This window comes from Podarcis muralis, chromosome 4 (assembly GCF_964188315.1).
Source record: "Podarcis muralis chromosome 4, rPodMur119.hap1.1, whole genome shotgun sequence".
Taxonomy (NCBI): domain Eukaryota; kingdom Metazoa; phylum Chordata; class Lepidosauria; order Squamata; family Lacertidae; genus Podarcis; species Podarcis muralis.
This window is the reverse complement of record NC_135658.1, coordinates 57,989,640-58,009,376: the sequence shown is the minus strand read 5'-3', so window position 1 is coordinate 58,009,376 and position 19,737 is coordinate 57,989,640. Positions and strand designations below refer to the sequence as shown.

The 19,737-nt window shown below is 42.9% G+C and overlaps 1 long non-coding RNA gene across 2 annotated transcripts in view; it reads left to right on the top strand.

The window, feature by feature from the left end:
- LOC114596144 (uncharacterized) overlaps positions 1–19,348 on the top strand; it is a 35,581-nt gene extending 16,233 nt beyond the window's left edge. For both annotated transcript variants that reach the window (XR_003706436.2, XR_003706435.2), the window contains one exon: positions 16,676–19,348. This is a non-coding gene — a long non-coding RNA (uncharacterized LOC114596144). The remainder of the gene's footprint in view (positions 1–16,675) is intronic.
- The last annotated feature ends 389 nt before the right edge of the window (positions 19,349–19,737 follow it).

The window sequence follows — 19,737 nt, the reverse complement described above, 5'->3', positions numbered from 1 at the left end:
ACATCTCTAAAGGGATAACCAGACTGGCAGTTTTTCTCCTCTGTTCCTGATATTGGTACTAGGTGGAGGATGCAACCAACACTCTCTTTTATGATCTATCGGTGTTTGCTCTCCACATTCTGGTTGCTCCTCCCCTTCTGCTTCATTTTAGAGAAACAGAGTTTTGATTGGCTGGCCTGGACACATCTGATGCTGCTTCAGCTCCTGGCCATTTTCTCTCTTTCCAAAAATAATAATCTGAGCCTTCTCTTTTTAAGAAAATTATTTTAAAACAATGAATTGGTGCCTATGCAGATCCACACATAGGCAAAGTCATGAGGGTGCTGATGATGCCATCAGTTAATCTGAACTTCAGAAGCTGAACAATTTATTTTTTCCTGTGGAAGATGTTTTGTAACCATCCCTATTGTCCTTGTATTTCTTGCCTCTTGATAACTATTTGCTTTCCAGTTTGAAATAATGTCTGGAAAGTGTTTATCTGCTTTCTTCAATATTCTGTTGTCAGACACAGTGAACATTAGTGGTGTTGGCTGAGAAATCTTTGTCGGGAATCTTGTTTTCTAAAGCATTATTTGTGTCCTGCAAGAAGCGCTATTCTTTTATATAAATATATATTCTTGGCTGACACTTTCAGTGTAGCAGATTGTTGTATCTTCCCACAGGATAAAATTCAGAAGAAGTGTCTGCAAAATCAAAAGGAGAATAATACTACATAGCCCCTGAGTTTCCACATTGCTCTTTGTGGGCATATTCCTATAGGCACTGCACTGCTTGCTGAAAATCATGCATTTGTGTTGTGCATGAGAGAGCCAGGAAGGGAGGACAAGGCCGTAACTCAGTGGCATGCAGAAGGCCCTGGGTTCAATTTCTGGCATCTCTGTGTGCAGCTAAGGAAGATTCTGGTCTGAAACCCTTGGAAAGCCACTGCCCATCACTGCAGACTATTAGCTGATGGGTTGGGACCCATTACTAGGTTGCAACCTGATCTAAGGTGAATCACAACAACAGTGCTGCCTCCATAAAATATATGGTAAAATCAATGAAGAAATGGTCCCCAAATGCATGTTTGGGTTAAAGATGGGTTCTGAGCATCCCAGGCTTTGTGATATGCATTGATGGAATCCACCTCGGCTAGAGGGAGAGGAGAAGAATAGGGTGGGTGAAGCTCTGGGTATTAGTGTACGCTGTATGGCCATGGCTACCTGTGCTTTATGCATTTCTGCCTGTAAACTGCACTGTGGTTTAAAATAATTTACTGGTATTTTCAATTATTACTCTCCTTTTTTTGGCTTTTTCTAAATACTGCTGTTGGGATTCATTTAAAATGGGTTAAGTATTAGTCGGTGATATCAGCCCTATTAATATTTGTATTGTGTTTGAGCTCCACATGCGTGGGGCGTGGGGATGAGTCTGTTAGCTCCACTCCTCCATCGTTGCTCCTGTTGCCATCCAGAAGCATGACTATCTGCAAAGAGGAGTCCAGGAGTTAGGAGGAGGAGCTCATGCCTTCATCTTCACACTCCCACTTAATGTGTAGAGTTCACACACAATGCAAACACTTGAACAGGGCCATTGTGTGTTTCACGATGAATCTGTAATGCTGCAATGAGTCTTAGGTTAAATTTTCGGAGGGTTAGCTATGTTAGTTTGTTGCAGGCACCAAAACAAATCAAAGAGTTTTGTGGTACTTTAAAGACTAACCAATTTCATTATGGCATAAGCTTTTCTTTGGCTAGAGCTCACTTTGACAGCAGCATTGAAGTATGATCATCCGTTGTTGTCGTGTGTGTGTGTGTGCGTGCGCGTGCGTGCGTGTGTATTACACACACATGGATGTAAATGGAGAAAAACATATAAATGTTGGAGTCAGATAGGGCTTTAAAGTACCACCTGTGGCATATCATTAGAGGCAAAATAAATAAATAAAACCCTACTAAAATGTAGTAGAGTTTAGTGATTGATATTGCTTTTATTACAGTTAATTTGCAATGTTATCACAATGCTATTTCCTATAGGGGGGAAAAGAAAGAGTATCATGACTAAATGAATTTTCTTAACATGGGGATGGGTGTCCTAGGCGAGTCTTCCCCGGAGGTGGAGACTGATGGGAGTTGTAGTCCAAAATTTATGGAGGGCACTAATTTGGTGAAAGCTGCCCTTGACCATTATCAGTTCTCCATATGTTCTCTAGTGGGATCATGGACTGATGAGTCCTTTACAGATTAACCTAAATAATCTAGACCGCAGTATGCCAAAATAAGAATATAAAGTTCACCATGAGTAGCACTATGCCAGAGTAGATATTGAGCCATGCATATTAGATACTCAGTTATGTGTACTATAATCAGCCATTTATTCAAGATAGTGGGTTGCTAGCTGCATATTACAAGGGAAGGCTGGCTAGATAAATAAGTAGACAGACAATAGATACACACATGCACACATCAGAGTAAAAATCCAGTTTCACTTCAGCAGGGTTGAGGTGTGTGTGTAATCCCTGGCAGCTGATATTGTGAACTGTTGAACTCCATGCATGAAATTGAGTGTGTCCACCAATACTTCTCCACAAGTTTAGTTTACTGCGGCAAAGCTTCATTCCATTCAAAGTATTTGTATAGTTGTTTTGGTGAATTGCTATCTCCTAACTTGCTAGACCTGAGATGATTGTGTAAGTTGATTACATAATACACAGCATGTAAAAGGAAACTGAGCAGCTGAGGAAAGGTATTTGCTATTCTTCATCCAAGCGAGAAGGAAAGGTTTTTTCCTTTCAATGAATAGCAACTGAAGAAAGAGAAGGGTATCTGTCAAGGTCTAAGCAAAAATTGAAAACACGCACCTTTGGTCCTTGTTTTGCTGTAGTTCTTTATAGAACAGGAGATAATGGTCTTTTTTTTTTTTAAAGCCAACAAGATTGTTGCTGTTACACAGCTTAAGTGTGCAGTGTTTTGCTCGCAGTCTGTCTTCGCTGTCATCAAAATGTAATTTCTCTAGACTCACTGTGGGCTGCAACAGATTTCTTGGAAATGAAGGTTGTGTTGACACCCACAGGCTAGTAATGTTTTCACAAGAAAGAACATGACTTTATATTTGACTCTTTTGAAAGGAGATTAGCAGCAGTAAGATGTGTAAGAACTGCCAGGTTCTCCCTACTCTCCTCTTGCCCCACCAATTCTTCTTTCTTTCTGAGCCCATCCTCTAGGTAGGTGCAACTAAGTGAAGTATTTTAGGCTTGATTCACATGGTGGGGGAGGGAGGGCGTAAAGCTGACACTATCAAAGATGGGGAGGCCAACAGAGCTGGCATGCAAAGCTGTTTTGATTCTCCCTCCTTCTGCCTCTTTCTACCCATAAAGACTCAACCAACACAAATTGAGAAAATGCAGTGCCAACTTTTCATGGATTTGTAATAAACCTGTGCCTTGTATTGGGGTTAATCTATTAGCTCCACCTAGTGGAGCCATCTAGTAGCTGCATAGGAGTTCATAGAATCATAAAAAGGTAAAGGTACCCCTGCCCATACGGGCCAGTCTTGACAGACTCTAGGGTTGTGCGCTCATCTCACTCTATAGGCCGGGAGCCAGCGCTGTCCGCAGACACTTCCGGGTCACATGGCCAGCGTGACAAGCTGCATCTGGCGAGCCAGCGCAGCACACGGAAGCGCCGTTGACCTTCCCGCTAGAAAGTGGTCCCTATTTATCTACTTGCACCCGGGGGTGCTTTCGAACTGCTAGGTTGGCAGGCGCTGGGACCGAGCAACGGGAGCGCACCCCGCCGCGGGGATTCGAACCGCCGACCTTTCGATCGGCAAGCCCTAGGCGCTGAGGCTTTTACCCACAGCCACCTGCGTCCCTTCATAGAATCATAGAATCACAGAATTGTAGAGTGGGAAGAGATCCCAAGGATCATCTAGTCCAACCCCCTGCAATGCAGGATTCTCAGCTAAAGCATCCATGAGAGATAGCCAACCAACCTCTGCTTAGAAACCACCAAGGAAGGAGAGTCAACCACCTCCCAAGGGACTCTATTCTACTGTTGAACAGCTTTTACTGTCAGAAAGTTCTTCCTGATGTTGAGTTGGAATCTCCTTTCTTGTTACTCGAATCCATTGGTTTGGGTCCTGCCCTCTGGAGCAGGAGAAAACAAGCTTGCTCCATTATATAGCTATTGTATTTCCTCTCAGTCTCCTCTTTTCCAGGCTAAACGTACCAAATTCCCTCAACCGTTCCTCATAAGGCTTGGTTTCCAGACCCTTGATCAACTTGGTTGCCCTCCTCCACACACATTCCAGCTTGTCAACATCCTCCTTAAATTGTTGCACCCAGAACTGGATACAGTACTTCAGATGTGATGTGACCAAATCAGAATAGAGCGGTACTATTACTTCCCTTTGATCACTGCATTAGCAAAATGTATATAATGCCTGCTGGCCCTGCCCTTGACCTTCACATGTTTAGCAAAACCTGTGCAGAACCTAAGTGTTTACAAACTGTACATGCATAGTCCCTATTCAGTCTATGCAATCTGGTACACTTATGCATGTACAGCTTGTGAACACCTGAGCTCTAGGCACTTGACAGTGTTGGCAGCACGTAGTTAATTGATAACCTTTGTACACAATCCTTTGTACACAAGTTGATGTTACTTAGGCACAGCTGGGACTTTAAATTACTGATAGAAGTTGATACATCCCAGAGAAAATCTGCTGTATCAAATACAGCTAGTGGAAAGATTTGTAATCTAATGTGGACTGAAGTCTATCAGAGTGGTGGGTAGTGTGGACATATATGATGATTTAAAAGTCTGTATACGGAGAGAGAGAGAGAGAATATTAATAATATCTTGTAAGCACAAGTGAAAAGGAAGAATTTGGTGTGAGATTTCTAACAAGGAAGTGACTCACTGCCTCTGCAGGAAAATATTCCAGATAGGTGGGGCTGGAAACATTGCAGAACTTCTTGTCACACTGTGACCCAGTGAGGGCTGCATAGAGGGTTATAGTGAATCCTGGAACTCTGCAAGCTTCCTGAGAACCAGACAGTACAGCTTGTGGCCACAACACCTCAAGCTGTTGGTTGTTGCTTCCTAGAGTAGGGTCAGCCTGATTCATTACAAGGGTGGGAGACTGCCAAGGAAAACATAGGTGGAAGGAGAAGGAAGAGGGCTTGTGATTCAGTAGGTGATGGATGCTCCTCTTAGTGAGTCACAAGTGCACCACCAAATCTTGAACTTTATGCTGCTGGTGGTGGACTCTGCTGCACCATTTCCTCTCTTTCAATCTTGCCATCACACAACAGCTCTACCCTTTATCTGTTTATTTTCCATTTAGATGACTTAGGCACACAGTGGTGGGGTTTAATGGAGCAGCATTGCTGCCACCACCACTTCCACAACCCTTCTTTGTGCGTTGGCCAAAGTGGAAGATAGGGAGAGGGGGGGTGGGATACATCTTACCTACTCTAGCTCTCAGCCTGGCACAATGAAGAGGCCTGGATTGGGCCCTTTGCTGCCATGTGGTGGCAGATCCTGCACTGTCCCAGCTTCATCTCTTCCCCATCTCCAAAACAACCTGTTCAGAGGGTTTCCAGGGCACCGCTGGTGGGGATATCACCAATGGTAGCTGCTGCAATTGGGCAATTGGATCACTCTTTTTTTGTTTATATCCACCAAGGTGAAAGCATTAATGTGCTCATGTCCTTTGTGAGAGCTTCTGATAGGCATCAGGGACGCGGGTGGCGCTGTGGGTAAAAGCCTCAGCGCCTAGGGCTTGCCGATCGAAAGGTCGGCGGTTCGAATCCCCGCAGCGGGGTGTGCTCCCGTTGCTCGGTCCCAGCGCCTGCCAACCTAGCAGTTCGAAAGCACCCCCGGGTGCAAGTAGATAAATAGGGACCGCTTACTAGCGGGAAGGTAAACGGCGTTCCGTGTGCTGCGCTGGCTCGCCAGATGCAGCTTATTACGCTGGCCACGTGACCCGGAAGTGTCTCCGGACAGCGCTGGCCCCCGGCCTCTTGAGTGAGATGGGCGCACAACCCCAGAGTCTGTCAAGACTGGCCCGTACGGGAAGGGGTACCTTTACCTTTACCTTTACTGATAGGCATCTGGTTGGCTACTGTGAGAACAAACAGGACCAGCCCCTGGAAGCAAAACACTCTAACAAAGCATCCAAATCTACTCTTGTCAGTTTTCTGTGCCAACTGAAGACTGTTCTCTTCTTCCGGGCCTTTATTAACTTCTTGAGCATTTGGGAGAGAGATGACAGATGGATGTGTTAATGATATTTTATTGCCATATTGGCTTTTACATTGTGATCTGCCCCAATATCACTTGTGATGAGGGATGGAATATAAATTCTATAAATAAATGCATAAACAAAACAGGATGCTGTCTAGATGGGCTTTTGGCCTGATCCACAGGGCCGTTCTTCATGGCTTGTGTGGAGTTCAGCATAAAAGCCTACTGTGACTTCACTTTGGCCCTCCACAAAGCAAACCAGCCACAGGCCACTAGGTCAGGTGGTTGCAAAGTACTTGCAGATCCTTAAATGTCAATGCACTTGAAGCTATGAAGTCTGCCCACGTTGAGCAGCTTCAAGGCTAAGCTCAACAATAGCACTGAATTTTTGAACACACACAAATGAACACCCTCAGTTTGGAAAGTTACAAGCTGAGCACCAAACTCCAACCTAAGGTTTGTCCCTAGCTTTTTCTCCTTCTGGTTTCCTATTCCCCTTCTCAAACCTTCCTGTGGCAGCAGGCGGGACGCCAGCGCCAAGAAAGACTGAAAATAGGGCCCACCTTTAACTTGGCATGTTTCCAGCACCTCAGAATGGAGGGTTCTGAGCATACTTGACTCAAATACCTTTGTTGAGTAAACCAGAACACAGGAATCAATGTTTTCTAATTCCTCCTGCCTCAACCTATTCATCTATGAGGAATTAAGTATAGGTCCCAGGATGTGTCACAGTAATAGAGCTTTTGAAGTCTGTTTTGTCACCAGGATATTACAAATGTACGAACAACCCCCCACTGCTTCCCCAGCCCCCCCTGCTGCTTGTTTCTGTTTTTAAGTGTTACATTTGGGAAAAGTGGGTGGCAGGGAAGGCAGAAGAGAGGGTGCAGAGCTACCCTCGGCTGATCCTTCTGAGTTCCCAAAGATCTAGTGAGAGAAGACTGAGGGTTTTTTTAATAAGAAGTATTCTTTGGAATAACTCAGATGGTCTAAGTCTGTTCTGAATCAAGGTTGCAGTGGGGGGTTGCCTGCCTTTAGCTGAATATTCTTGCCTCCTAGTACCTATTGATTTATGGTTACTTGGCAATGAGTGGCTTCAACCCCACCTGCCCCTAGTTGTGGCAGTTGTCCACTGGAATCCAAGCAGAAGGTGAAGTTCCTAATCCCAGTGTACTTTATTGTCTTCCTTCCATTTTAGGCACTGGGTAAAAACGCTTCCTCTTCACCCAGACCTTAGATTGAATGGTTTTTAATATAGCTCAGTAGGTAGAGCATGATACTCTTAGTTTCAGGATTGTAACTTTGAGCCCCAAGTTGGGCAAAGGATTCCTATGTTGGGTGAAGGGTTGTTGAACTAGATGATCCTCATGGTCTCTTCTAACTCTACAATTCTAAGTATTTGTGGCCTCTTTTAGTGGGGCAGGATCTGCTGGACTTATCTTTTATTTGTATAGAAGTGCTTCTTTGTTTTAAGTATTTATTGATCGTGTTTATTGTAGCTGGTTTTAGTGTTTGTATTGTAAGTTGCTTTGAGTCAGTTTTATGAGAAAAGTGACTTAATGATAAAAATAATAATTAATATCAATCTTTGGATTTGCATTAACTCTTGCCTCTATGCCTGGTTTCCAGAACAGAGTGCAGCCTGAATTGGTCTGCTCATTCTTTCCAGGAGTTTGTGGGAATGCTTTCTGGCTGCGCAGGAATATTGGGCCTGTGGAACACTCAATGCCTGGGAACACCACAGTGTACTTGAGGAATGCCCAAGCTCCCTTCTTCCTCTGAAGCAGTTGCTTAGGAGCTGAAGTCACAGAAGTGGGGAATTCTTGCTTCTCACCGTGAGAAAACAAAAAGACACAGGAGGCCTGACAGTGCAGAAATGCTATGGTGGCCGGAGCCTGCCAATGCCATTCCATCAGTTTCACTGCACTGCTATCTCAGTCAGGCAGCAGGAGGGTCATGTGTGTTGGTGTTTCCATAGCTCTGTTTATGTCCAGATGTACATAAAATGAGCATTTAGACCCCTGTAGAAGTGCACTTTCTTCACGCGCACAATCTCCTACTATAAAGTGAAAGGAAACCCAGCCTACCTGTTTACTGCCAAATCTAGCTGTGTCTAGCACTGAATGGCTGGCTCCCTGTGATACCATGAAGCCACTTCCATCCAGTGGTGGCTGGTGCCCATTGAAACTGATAGGAAAGCAGGCAAAGAGGCCAACACCACTCAGATAACAGATATGTATTCTTCTCTAGTTTCTAGAGGTTGTATATGCCTACACCTAGTTGCTGAACAAGCAGACATTTTGATTCAGAGATAAAGGCATTATATCTACAAAGTTATCAGTCTGATTCACACATGAAGGCACAACCAACATCTAATGAACTACAGATAGTTGTACAGATAGAGTTTATTGAGGAACATATGTTTTTGGAATAATGTAAGGTGATATGAAAATTCTGGTTGGTACTGTTTGATCTGCAACAAGGGTAGTCAACATTGTGCCCTCCAGATATTGTTGCACTCCAACACCCATCAGCCCCAGCCAGAATGCTGGGAGTTGTAGCCCTTCTGGAGAGCACCACATTGACTAGCCCTGATCTACCATGTCCCATTTACAAACACGTCACCCCTTGATGCTGTGGTCAACTTGTGTGGAAAATTCATGTATGAACCAGTATCGTCAATGTGGAGAATGCTAGAGAACAATGTTTGTCACTGGATTTTTTTTTTTTAAATATTTATTTGGTTTTTCAAATTACAGTTTTACATTACAATCACATATCCTACATACAACATAAAGACAAGATTCCATAGAATCTCCTGGACTCCCCCCCCCCTTGTGGGTCCTATTGTTAATCATTTCCTCCTGCATCTTTTATAATAATCCTAATCTTTTACATCTCCATTATATCCAAAAGTCACCATTAAACTACAAGTGTTATTCCAATCCTACTAACAATTTTAACTGTTTACAATGGTTTTTAAGATAAACTATAAATTTCCCCCATTTTTTATTAAAAATTTGTCTTCCTGATTTTTTATTCTTCTGGTCATTTTTGCCATTTGTCACTGGAATTAGTTTTGCATCTGTTTTACTTTTTAACACTGGAAAATGTAGCTGGAAAGTGTGTCCAATATATTGGGATGGGGAAGAAAAGGGTTTGTATAATGTTTGTTAAAACAGATGAAATAAAAACAAACATCTAGTACCTTGGTTCAGAGCTCTTTCTCTGAATGAAGTCCCATATTCTGTCTTTATTCTTACCAAAAATACTTAAGAAGATCACAGGTAATCTCAGCTTTCATTTTCTGGAAACTAACAGCCAAAGAGACTACAGACTTAAACCCAGTTTCCTGGGAATTATTCCCAATGAACTCAATAGGACTTCTGAGGACATTTGGTGTCTACATTTGTGCAGACGTGTGAAGAACTGGGCTGTTAGGTGCTAGGGCCCAGGTGCAGCTCACTCCCTGCACATCCTCGAATACACCCCCTTTGGATGTTCAGGATGTTCATGAAATGTTATTGCAAGAATCTATTCAATGTAGCAGGGGAGATGAGTGGGTACAGAAATATTTTAGATGCTTCCCTTGGTGGCTTCTTTATAGGTGAAGCCATAAAAGGAGGAAGGGATGGGGGGGAGCAGAGGAAGATGGAAGGAAGAATGGGAAGAGGAAGCAACAAAGCGGATTTTTTGAAAACACGTTTTTGAGCTGCCTGTGTTAAAACACACACACACACACACACACACACACACACACACACAACTCTCAGCTGAAAAAAGTCTTCTAAACTGGTGGACTTTGCCAAGAATATACATCTGGACTATGGTGATAAAAGGCTTTCCCTCCGTGGAACAAATCACTTATCAGACTGATACAAAGTAAAGGAAACATTTTGGTGCAAACAAATTTCAGTTGTATAATAGCTGCAATAAAAAACAACAACTGTTAATTTCTGAGGAACTGTACTTGGATAGCCCTGTTCAAAACTAGAGTTACCCTTTACTTCAATGCTAATGTGACTTTTAACCCTTTATGTACAACTCTGCTTATTGTTTATATTTTTAGAAACCCCATAAGTATTTGTGTTATTGGTGTTTCTTGAGATTGGTATTTTCCTCCCAAATGTTTTTAGCAACTGTTTTTACCCACCAGTCATTTCCCCTTCTAATTCCTTCTTTCATTGTCATTTCTTAGACATAATTTTAATTGTCTTTCCATTTAAAAGGTATTTGGGACCAATTTTTACCATCTTATCCAGTGAATAACAATGAAAGCTTGGGTTTTCTTTCAACACAGAGTATAAATTTTTGATGTTCTTGTTAGGAAGAGAGGTTTGGAAGGGAGATTTTTACTCTCCAGTAGCAGAGTTAAGCACAATGGTGATTGCTCTGAGCACATTTGCCCTCATTTGTCTTTAAACAAGTGAAAATACTTAGGCTAGAATAAATCACAGACACTTAACTTTACAAAGAAGTGTATTACTCAGAGAGTTTCCAGAAGCTACAGCAAGCAAGTCTCTATATGCTGGCAGTAAAGTGAAGATGAGAAAAGGTCCCAAACAACTTAAAAATAAAAGTACTTGGTTTCCTTACAAAAACAATTGCACAGTCTTCAGGTTAGCAAAGATGCAGGCTTTAAAATCCCCCTTCTGGGGAGATTCACTTGCAGCATGTTCTGAGTTGGGAGCCAAGCTGCATGGCTCCTTTGTCAAGAAAAGCAGGAAGAGAAAAAGAGAAAGGGGGGAGGAGAGGCCACTGCAAACCTGCCAAGCCACACCCACTCTGGTAATTTGAGTTCAGGGCCCAGGTTAACTTTTTCATGCACACAAGTGTGAGACAGTAACTGTATATTTTTATATTTTTATTTATTAAATTTGTATACTGCCCTATATCTGCAGGTCTCAGGGTGGTTCCCAAGATAACAACAGTTCTGCTATAGTACCTGAAGACACATGAAGAGTAGACAATATGTTATACACTAAACCAGCCTTCTCCACCCTGGGGCCCTACAGATGTTTTGGACTTCAACCCCCATCAGCTCCAGTCAGCATGATCCAATGGTCACGGAAGACGGAAGTTGGAATCCAACAACACCTAGAGGGCCACAGGTTCCCCATTCCTGGCTTAAACACGTTTTTTTTTCAGAGGTGATGGACAGGAAAACAGGGAAGGCAGACCTAGATGGTTTTTATAGTCATTAGGCCAGGAGACAGAGGAGGAAAGGCACAGTGGAATTATCATGCAAACATTTTAAAGCACTGATGTTCTTAGATGCCCTATTATAAGTGTGCCAGAGATGTATAGAAGGCATGTTTGAAAAACCTAGGTATACTTAGTTAGAATCAGGTCACACATCTCACTAACACACACACACACACACACACACACACACACACACACCATTTATTAACAAAGGTTTGTGATGTCCTGGCTCCCCGGCAACATATACAGGCAGAGAATATCACTTGGAAGGAAGGACGATATCTTTATTCAGGCAAGTAACGGCACAGGCTCCGCAGCGGACGCAGTGCTCAGGAGTCATGATTTAGGAGCAGGGCAAGAAATTCAGAACTGAACAGAAGTGACAAAGATGTCCCAACAGGTTTCTCCGCCATTCCACCAAGCTTTTATAGATGAGGCACTACTTGTAAGGCTGTCTTGCCTTGTGAGAATACCTGGAATATAAGCACAGGCTCTGTCAAGGCATATGGGTGTGTTCCCATATGCAAAGGCATTACAGTGGAACTTCGGGTTACATACCGTCCTCCTTACAAACGCTTCCGGTAATGAGCTCCACTAACCCGGAAGTAGGTCTCCTGGTAGCAAACTTTGCCCTGGGATGTGAGTGGAAATCGCACAGCAGCGGTGTGGTGGCGGCAGCGGGAGGCCCCCTTAGCGAAAGCGCGCCTCAAATTAAGAACAGTTTTGGGTTAAAAACAGATCTCCGGAACGAATTAATTTCATAACTGGAGGTACCACTGTATCTGGTCCTAGGTGACAACACTGCAACCTAATGCCTCTGTTCAATCGCTGCCACTTAAGCTGATTAAAGTCCTGCCAAGCCTCCACTGAGGCTTCCTGTTCTACAGGAAGGTCAGAGGGGACAGTCAGCATTCCTCTTCCCCTTTGCAAAGTGACTGAAGTTGGGGTGGAAATGGGAGGTTCCACCCCCCCCTTCAACCCTGGTTCCCACAACTCTGCCCCTTTCCTCTGTTTCTTCCTGTTCTGTTGGAACCTGGTCCCAACAGCACTGCAGGGCACATGACAGAGGGCAGGAATGCCAGCTGGAGTCTTCCATGTCTTTCAAAAAGCACTTCCTCTCTTTTTCCCCTTTGACCTGCCATTACAGGTGCTGACTCCTTGTATACAAAGCAGAACACTCTTAATCTCACGCTATTAGATGCACACTCATTAATGTGTTATAAAAGAAATACTTGAGGAATGACTGGATTGTTGTGTAAGCTAGTACAAGTGTATACAAGGGAAGGTTTTTGCTACAGATATAAAAGGTGGGCCTCCAGGCTGCTTGGCTGTGCCACAAGATCTGGGCACTCAGATAGTCTGGATATCTTCCAATCTACTTGCCAAGTTTGAGGCACATTGGGGAAATCTTGTGACTGAGTTCAATTCTTACGTTAAGATTTCTATTAAACCTGATACTACACACCTTTCTTTCCCCCATTTCCGGGTTGCCATAGAACATGTTGGATGCTCCTGTTGTGTAACAAGAATTGGTAACTATATTTTGCACTGCCATACTTATATCCAAGTATTATGTAAAGTCTTACGGCTTATCCACAATTCTTCTTGCAGGACCAGACATCGGATTTCCCATACCCCAACTTGTATAATGAGAGATCACAGAGACTGGTTTGGGGTCAAAACAGGTCACAACTTTATTGAATACAGATGAAAGAGGCTTGGCTTGGGCATGGGACAATCTAAATACTTCCGGCCCGCCCGCATGGTCAATCCAGGCAGAGGTTCCTAAGACATACATCCATTAGGGTGACCCCCCACAGGGACTACTGTCTGGGGGAGTGCCTTTGGCCCTGGCCCAGGCCACTCCCCCCGGATCCCTTTAACAAAATACCCCAGTGTTTGGAGGGGCAGTTGGAGACTACAACCTCCCCTCCATCCAAAACAAAGGATTGCTCCAATGCCCAACCGCCCACCGAGCAAATGCTCACCGCCAAACCACTCATATCTGCATCCATGCCCTATTGCCTTTAATCGTATCTCTCAACCAAATATTGTTTCCTGCTAAGGAAAGATGCATGCCATCGGGCCAAAACAATGCCTCATTTGAGAATGTGATCTTGTGGTGGAAAACTAGCCAACCACCCCACTGGAGTATGCTCCGCCTCACTGCGCGATTAGCCTTTCTCTGAGCTTGGTTAATACCTGCTGGGTCCAGGTTGTGCCATTGTCATCTCTCAAGCATCTCGGACCACCCCAGGCTTATGGAGGGATACAAGTTGTGCAACGTCTGCAAGTCCTCAATTATGGCTCACATTAAACAATGTTCTTTCATTGGCCCAAATCGTTTTCCCCCAACTGGATGAGCAAGGCATCCAGGGTGTGTGTGTGTGTGTGTGTGTGTGTGATTTAATTCTTGACAGGATTAATGGCATAAATGCAGGCCACTTCATGCCCCGGCGACCAAACTAGTGAATCAAGATGTTAGACGGGAGCCCAAGCACAGCTCCAAATCCAGTGGTGATAGCTTGCATCCGAGCCCAATGCACAATACCGCTAATCCAGATATGCTTGTTAGAAGAACCTGCAAAGAAATTGTGATAAAGTAGGTTGTGAGTTATTGATGCTGGCTGTGTATATACTTCCTGTAGGTCTCTTACTGCCACCTGCACGTGGCCTTTATATCCTTGACAGAAGCATCCCAGCTTCAGGCTGTGCTGGCTGCCCCGATTCTGAATGAATGTGTGGCATACTGCTGGGCTTGCAGGCCGCACCTGGTAACTGTCTTACACAGGGCCCTAGAGAATTGATTCCTGACCGGGGGGACCCATCCTCATGAATGAAGAGGGGGCCATCAACATTGGGGTACAACTGAAGAAAACACCTAACATCCTTCACCGGGCATGGGCCCACACCCCCGAATGTGGGAAGGTGAACTGAAGCACCTTTGGCCAGTTGCTCCGTTTTTGAAGCCCGGATATTGATGTAAACAGAGGATGAGACATCGCTAATGAGAAGCCCCAACCAGCCCCACCTGTTCTATTCTGCACAGGCACACATTCACCCACTCTAAGTGCCCCAATGAAGGCCATGGAATACACTGCTCTGAAGAGCCTATACTCAAAGCAGGACCAGCAAATCAATGGCAATAATCTCCAAATTTGCTTTACTATGTCGAAGGTTATGGGTCTGCGCTTATCTGGAGCTGGGGGAGTCAATCTATGCCATCCTTCCATTGCCTTCTTGGCAATGCAGCCAAGACCTCGTTAAGGTCTTGGCTGCATTGCCCATGGACCTACGATGGGCAAGGTATTGCAGAACCTGCCCTTCCATTGGTGCTGAGGGGGTGGACCTGGCACACACAGTGCCAAACTGTAGCACAGGACCCTTGTTTGAAGCAGTGGGTGTGAGGCTGGAAGTGAAGGTTTCAAATTCCTACCATGCCTTTTTATAAGATCAAAAAGCAGATGATGAAGTAGTAGTTGTCCTACTGCTTTTCCCTGGGGGAAACCACTCTTTAGTGCTCAATCAGAATAAATAGCAATTCGGGTTTTCTCTGGATTGACATTGCTTCCCTTGGTAAAGAGTGGGGCAAGGGGAAAACCACAAGGTACGGCACAAGCAGAAGCGTGGATGAGCCCAAAGTTGGTACAAGAGCTTGGATCCCTTAACCTTAAAGGAACCTTCAGTGGGAGGGAAAACTGTATTAAGGCTGTTGTGTGAAGTTCTGAAAACAAGCAATGCTGAAACGTAGTGTGAGAAACAATGTGCAAAGGAAGAAGGCATATAAACTCTAATGGGTCCTGAAGAGGTCTGCAAAAGAATTTGTATACAATCTTACACAAGAGCTTGAGCAAATGGAAGAATTTCTCTGAATGTGGGGCCACTTTTCTTATGCAGTGCATTCCGACGAAGCTTTCTGATGGTGGAAGCCATGATGTTCTTATAGAAGCCCTATTATGGCAGAGTCCAGGAACAAAGTCAATGCTGCCGTGGCTGTCCTTGGCATCTTCTGCTCTCCCCTCCCCTTGTGCACAACTTCCAATGCTCCAGCCCCAAATAAACTCCCTGCCATAGAGCAGCTTTCCCTCCTGCTACAACTGGGTGCCCGTCAACTGCTGTATCTCCATTTCTGTTTCCATCTCCCATAATAGTAGAATAATAATGGCTAGCTGTTTGCACGGATTACTCTGACAGTGTGCATGAAGCACATGTGTAAATATTAAGTAGTATTAGTTTCTTCCTCTTTAAATTGGCAGGTGACCCGACATGGGGGCGTATGTCCGCCTTTCCCTGTGGCATGTTGCCATATGGCACCATTCCTTCGCTGGAGCCATCTGGATTTGATTGAGTACACATGTTCTCTCCTCCTCTCCCCCCTTTTTACTGGCATCGAGCCTCTTGATTGGTTGTGCACTCTACTTGTGGAATAATCCGCAATAATCCAAGGATGTGGGATAAAGTAATTGGTGGATGTGGGCTAATAAGTCTGGGTGCAAAGGACTCTGCCTTAGTGCAGAGAATTGGACTGGATGTCCTAGTACTAGAATTCTGTGGTTTCATACAAATATAGCTTGTTTTCTTTAAACCGCAAAAGAAGTCAGCCTTATTCCCTTTGGGGTTGTCTTTAAAGTCTGTGGCCAGCAGAGGTCAGACCTGCACTACAGAACATACCATTGAAAAGAGAATGTATTGACTTTTAGAGAAGGAGCACCCTGAAGGGAGCACACCTAGCTCCTTCCAAAATCGGAAGTCTCCACAGAGTGTGCGTTACTTTGTCACAGTCAGAATAACTTTTTCATGGATTGAATAAAACAGGTTCCACTTAGGAGGCCGATGTTCGCAATCTCTGCCGTCAAAACCGAGATGGTGCTTTTAAAACTGCATTTCAAATAAGATGTTTTTCAATGCTTTGCACAAATTCAAACTTTTCCATTAGTGAAAGCTTGAAGAGTGTTATCAGCAAGGTTACAAAATGTGTTTACTTGCAGATCTGGAAAAAGCAGCAGTGTTGAGGCATCAGATTTGTCATCTGCTCATGACTAGCAGATGGTCCTCCTCCTTTACAAGTGAGCTCCATGACTCACATGCCGTTTGCAAATCCAAGCTTGTACTTGACTGCAAAGGAGAGGTGGACATCCATGCTGCCAGCCCGTTTGATGCATTTGGTGTTTACTGATAATTTTTTCCTTAGATTTTCTGAAAGGTTGTATGTTACATTTATCCTCTGCTTTCTTTCTGGGAAGCTCAGGAAAATCCATGTGGTTCCTGCAGCTCTGCCATCCAGACAGCAACCAGAGCTTCAGCAAGGATCCTCTTCTTGTAGATGCCTCCAGAGACTGTGCACTTTCCAGTTTGAGAGATACTGACTCCATCAAATAGCTTATTATTTTCAATCCAAGGACTGTCTCCCATTCCAGAACATCTCCACTCCATGAAATGTAGCATATATGCTTATTTCTATTTGTGCTCTACATAACAAATATCAAAGCATTTGAAGAAAGAAGAACACTTGGAATGTGGTAAGGGCCAATAGATAAGCATGATTTGTTATAATTTGGGAAATATAAGCAGATGTAGACACCTGGTATAGAATAGATAGGATAGAAGTTGTTAAGTTAAAGTGAGATCGTCATTCAATTTTTTAAAATGAAAAAGATCCCAATTTAATAAAGGCCAGCTCATTTTTGAACCTGCTCATGAGCATTCAAAATACTTGCAACATCCCTAAGCTCAAGAGAGAATGGAGAGCACACTTAATAAACAATCATCTGGAAATAACTGTCAAATTAGAACAGAAGCCAAATGCAACAGTTTGAGATTAATAACTTCTGGATTAATATAAAAAGCCTTGGTAAAGTTCAGTTCCAATAGGCTAGAAGCCTGCAGTTTTCTTTGTGTTTCATTGGCTTGTTACACGGAAAGATTTTAAACCTTCGTAGTTTGTAACTGTTATAAAATGTGTATTTTTAATTCAATTCCTAGCGTAGTTCTATCAGGGGTAAAATCACTATATCAATATACACCCCAGCAGCAGTGTTCAGGATTGCAGCTGTTACCTGTGGATATTGCGGGTGCCGTGCATAACTGATTACAGTAACTCAAGCGGTGGCGGTGGTATTACATTAAATACAAGAATAATGTCTTTGGGTGTCAAGAACCACCACTTTCTGAAGCTGTTATCTGGTAGCCTCACCAGATTATGTGTGGTAGAATCACATATAATCACTATTACAGATTTATTTAATCACAAGAGAGTGCTTGGCAAGGTACAGAACCATCTTCAATATTTTATTTTCATTCCTTATTACAGTAACACAGCCTTTACCTGAGCAATCTGATCAAGGGGTGCAGCCCTATTTTAAATATGTCCCACTGATTCAAGTTACTGCTCCCAGTTCCAGCACCACTTTTGAGCAATTGTACTCAGGATTCAGCTGTGCTCTCTTAATGTGATTTGGCACCCAAGTTCCATGCATTTATCTCAGTGTTACCCTGTGACATTGTGATAGCATCTATTCAGTACTGAGGGAACATTTTTGACTTGGGATGCCGAGCTTGTGTAAATGTTGGTATGTGCCACCAGTCTAAGCACTTAACAGCTGGGTCCAGAAATCTTAATATCCAAGCACATTGCCTCTGGTGGAATGTTATAAAGGGTGGCATTAAACTAAGTTTTATTCACAGCTGACCCCCTGAAGTCAGTGGATCTAACTTAATCATGTTCATTGATTTCAATGGGTCTATGCTGAGTAAAGCATAGTTGAATAACACTCAAAGAAAACTGCAGTGGGTTGAGTCAAGACTGAGCTATTGCACTTAGTCCCAATAGAAATTAATGGGTCTTACTTTTCAAATTGATTTCAATGGGGCCTTAGTTTAACTTGGTGAGACTGGATCTAGCCCAATATTATTATTAGCAGAACTGTTTTTTAAAGCCCTCCCCCTTTTTGTGCCTGAAGCTTTATTAGGATAATTTTAAAATAGAAATCTTTAAAATAAACAACCCCCTATAAACCCTACTCGGTTCCAAATTCCTCCTGGATACATAACAACATCAAAGGCAATGCCAATCACACTTTGCCAAAAATGAAAATGTCTAAAGTGGTATCATATCTTTTCAAATTTTTATGAGAGGCATTGTTTTTTACATTTGCACAGAACAAATTTGCTCTGTAAACATTTGTTTCTGTTGCCTGATCATGTTAAGTTTGATATCACTGCATGATGCTTTTATTTGCCATGCTTCAGTACCACGGTGGAGGCTGCAGAAAAAAGATGGTTTTCTAACTATGGAAGGTGAACCCAAGATAACTTCTTTGCTCTTCTGTAAACTACCCTGGATATATGTTCATCTTTTCTGTATAGGATCTTCTTAGTGACACAAACCAAACGTCATAGATTATGCCAAGATGTGTGAATTCAGTTAGCTTCACACACACAATTTAGTTCACCTTTAGCATAACTAAAAACACTGTGAACATTTGAAAGTAGAATATCCCCTGCATCTAATATTATATTAATTTTACTTTAACCTGTTGGGCCTATTAGGGTCCAGGAACCACCTGGCCTTTCCCTGGCCCAACAATTGTCTTTCCCTGTTGAGTAAGGATAAGTTTTTGTGAAAATAAACAATTACATTTTTAATGCAGTCTTCGCCAGTGTTTGCTCTTTTTCAGCTATTTTGTTGTTATTTAGGGATTTCTGTAAATTCTAATAAAAACTAACCTGATCCACAACTTCCTAATAGGCAGAACAAAGTATAATCATCCTTTGGATTTTGCAGTCATCCACATGTTGAGATACAGTTCTTGACTTTAAAATATAGCAAAATGCATGAAAAATATGTGCTTTAGGCTAAAATACATTTTAGAAACATGACATTTGAGAGAGAGATATTTTAATCATGCATAATTCTTTTTTAAAAAACAAGTCTTTAAAGATGCATTTAAATACAGGTTTTTAGGCAGATTTTTTATTATTATAAAAAAGCAGATTAATGCGGACAGGGGAGAGAAAACATGTGAAATTTGCATGAACCAGAAAGAGCATGATCTATCCATCTCTGGTAGAGGATACTAGATGCTAATGGAGTTATTCCTTTGTTTATGCCCATTTGAAAGGTGAGTTAGGAAAAGGGATATCTTGACAAAAAGTCACACAAAGTTGTTCAATTTTTTTGTATATGGAATGCGGCTACACAGACTCTCATCCAGTTGCATAGCGATATGATGATATAAACGCAAAAAAAGGGAAGGAAATAAAATACAGTTTTATTCATTTATACATGTCTTTCAAAACCACCCCT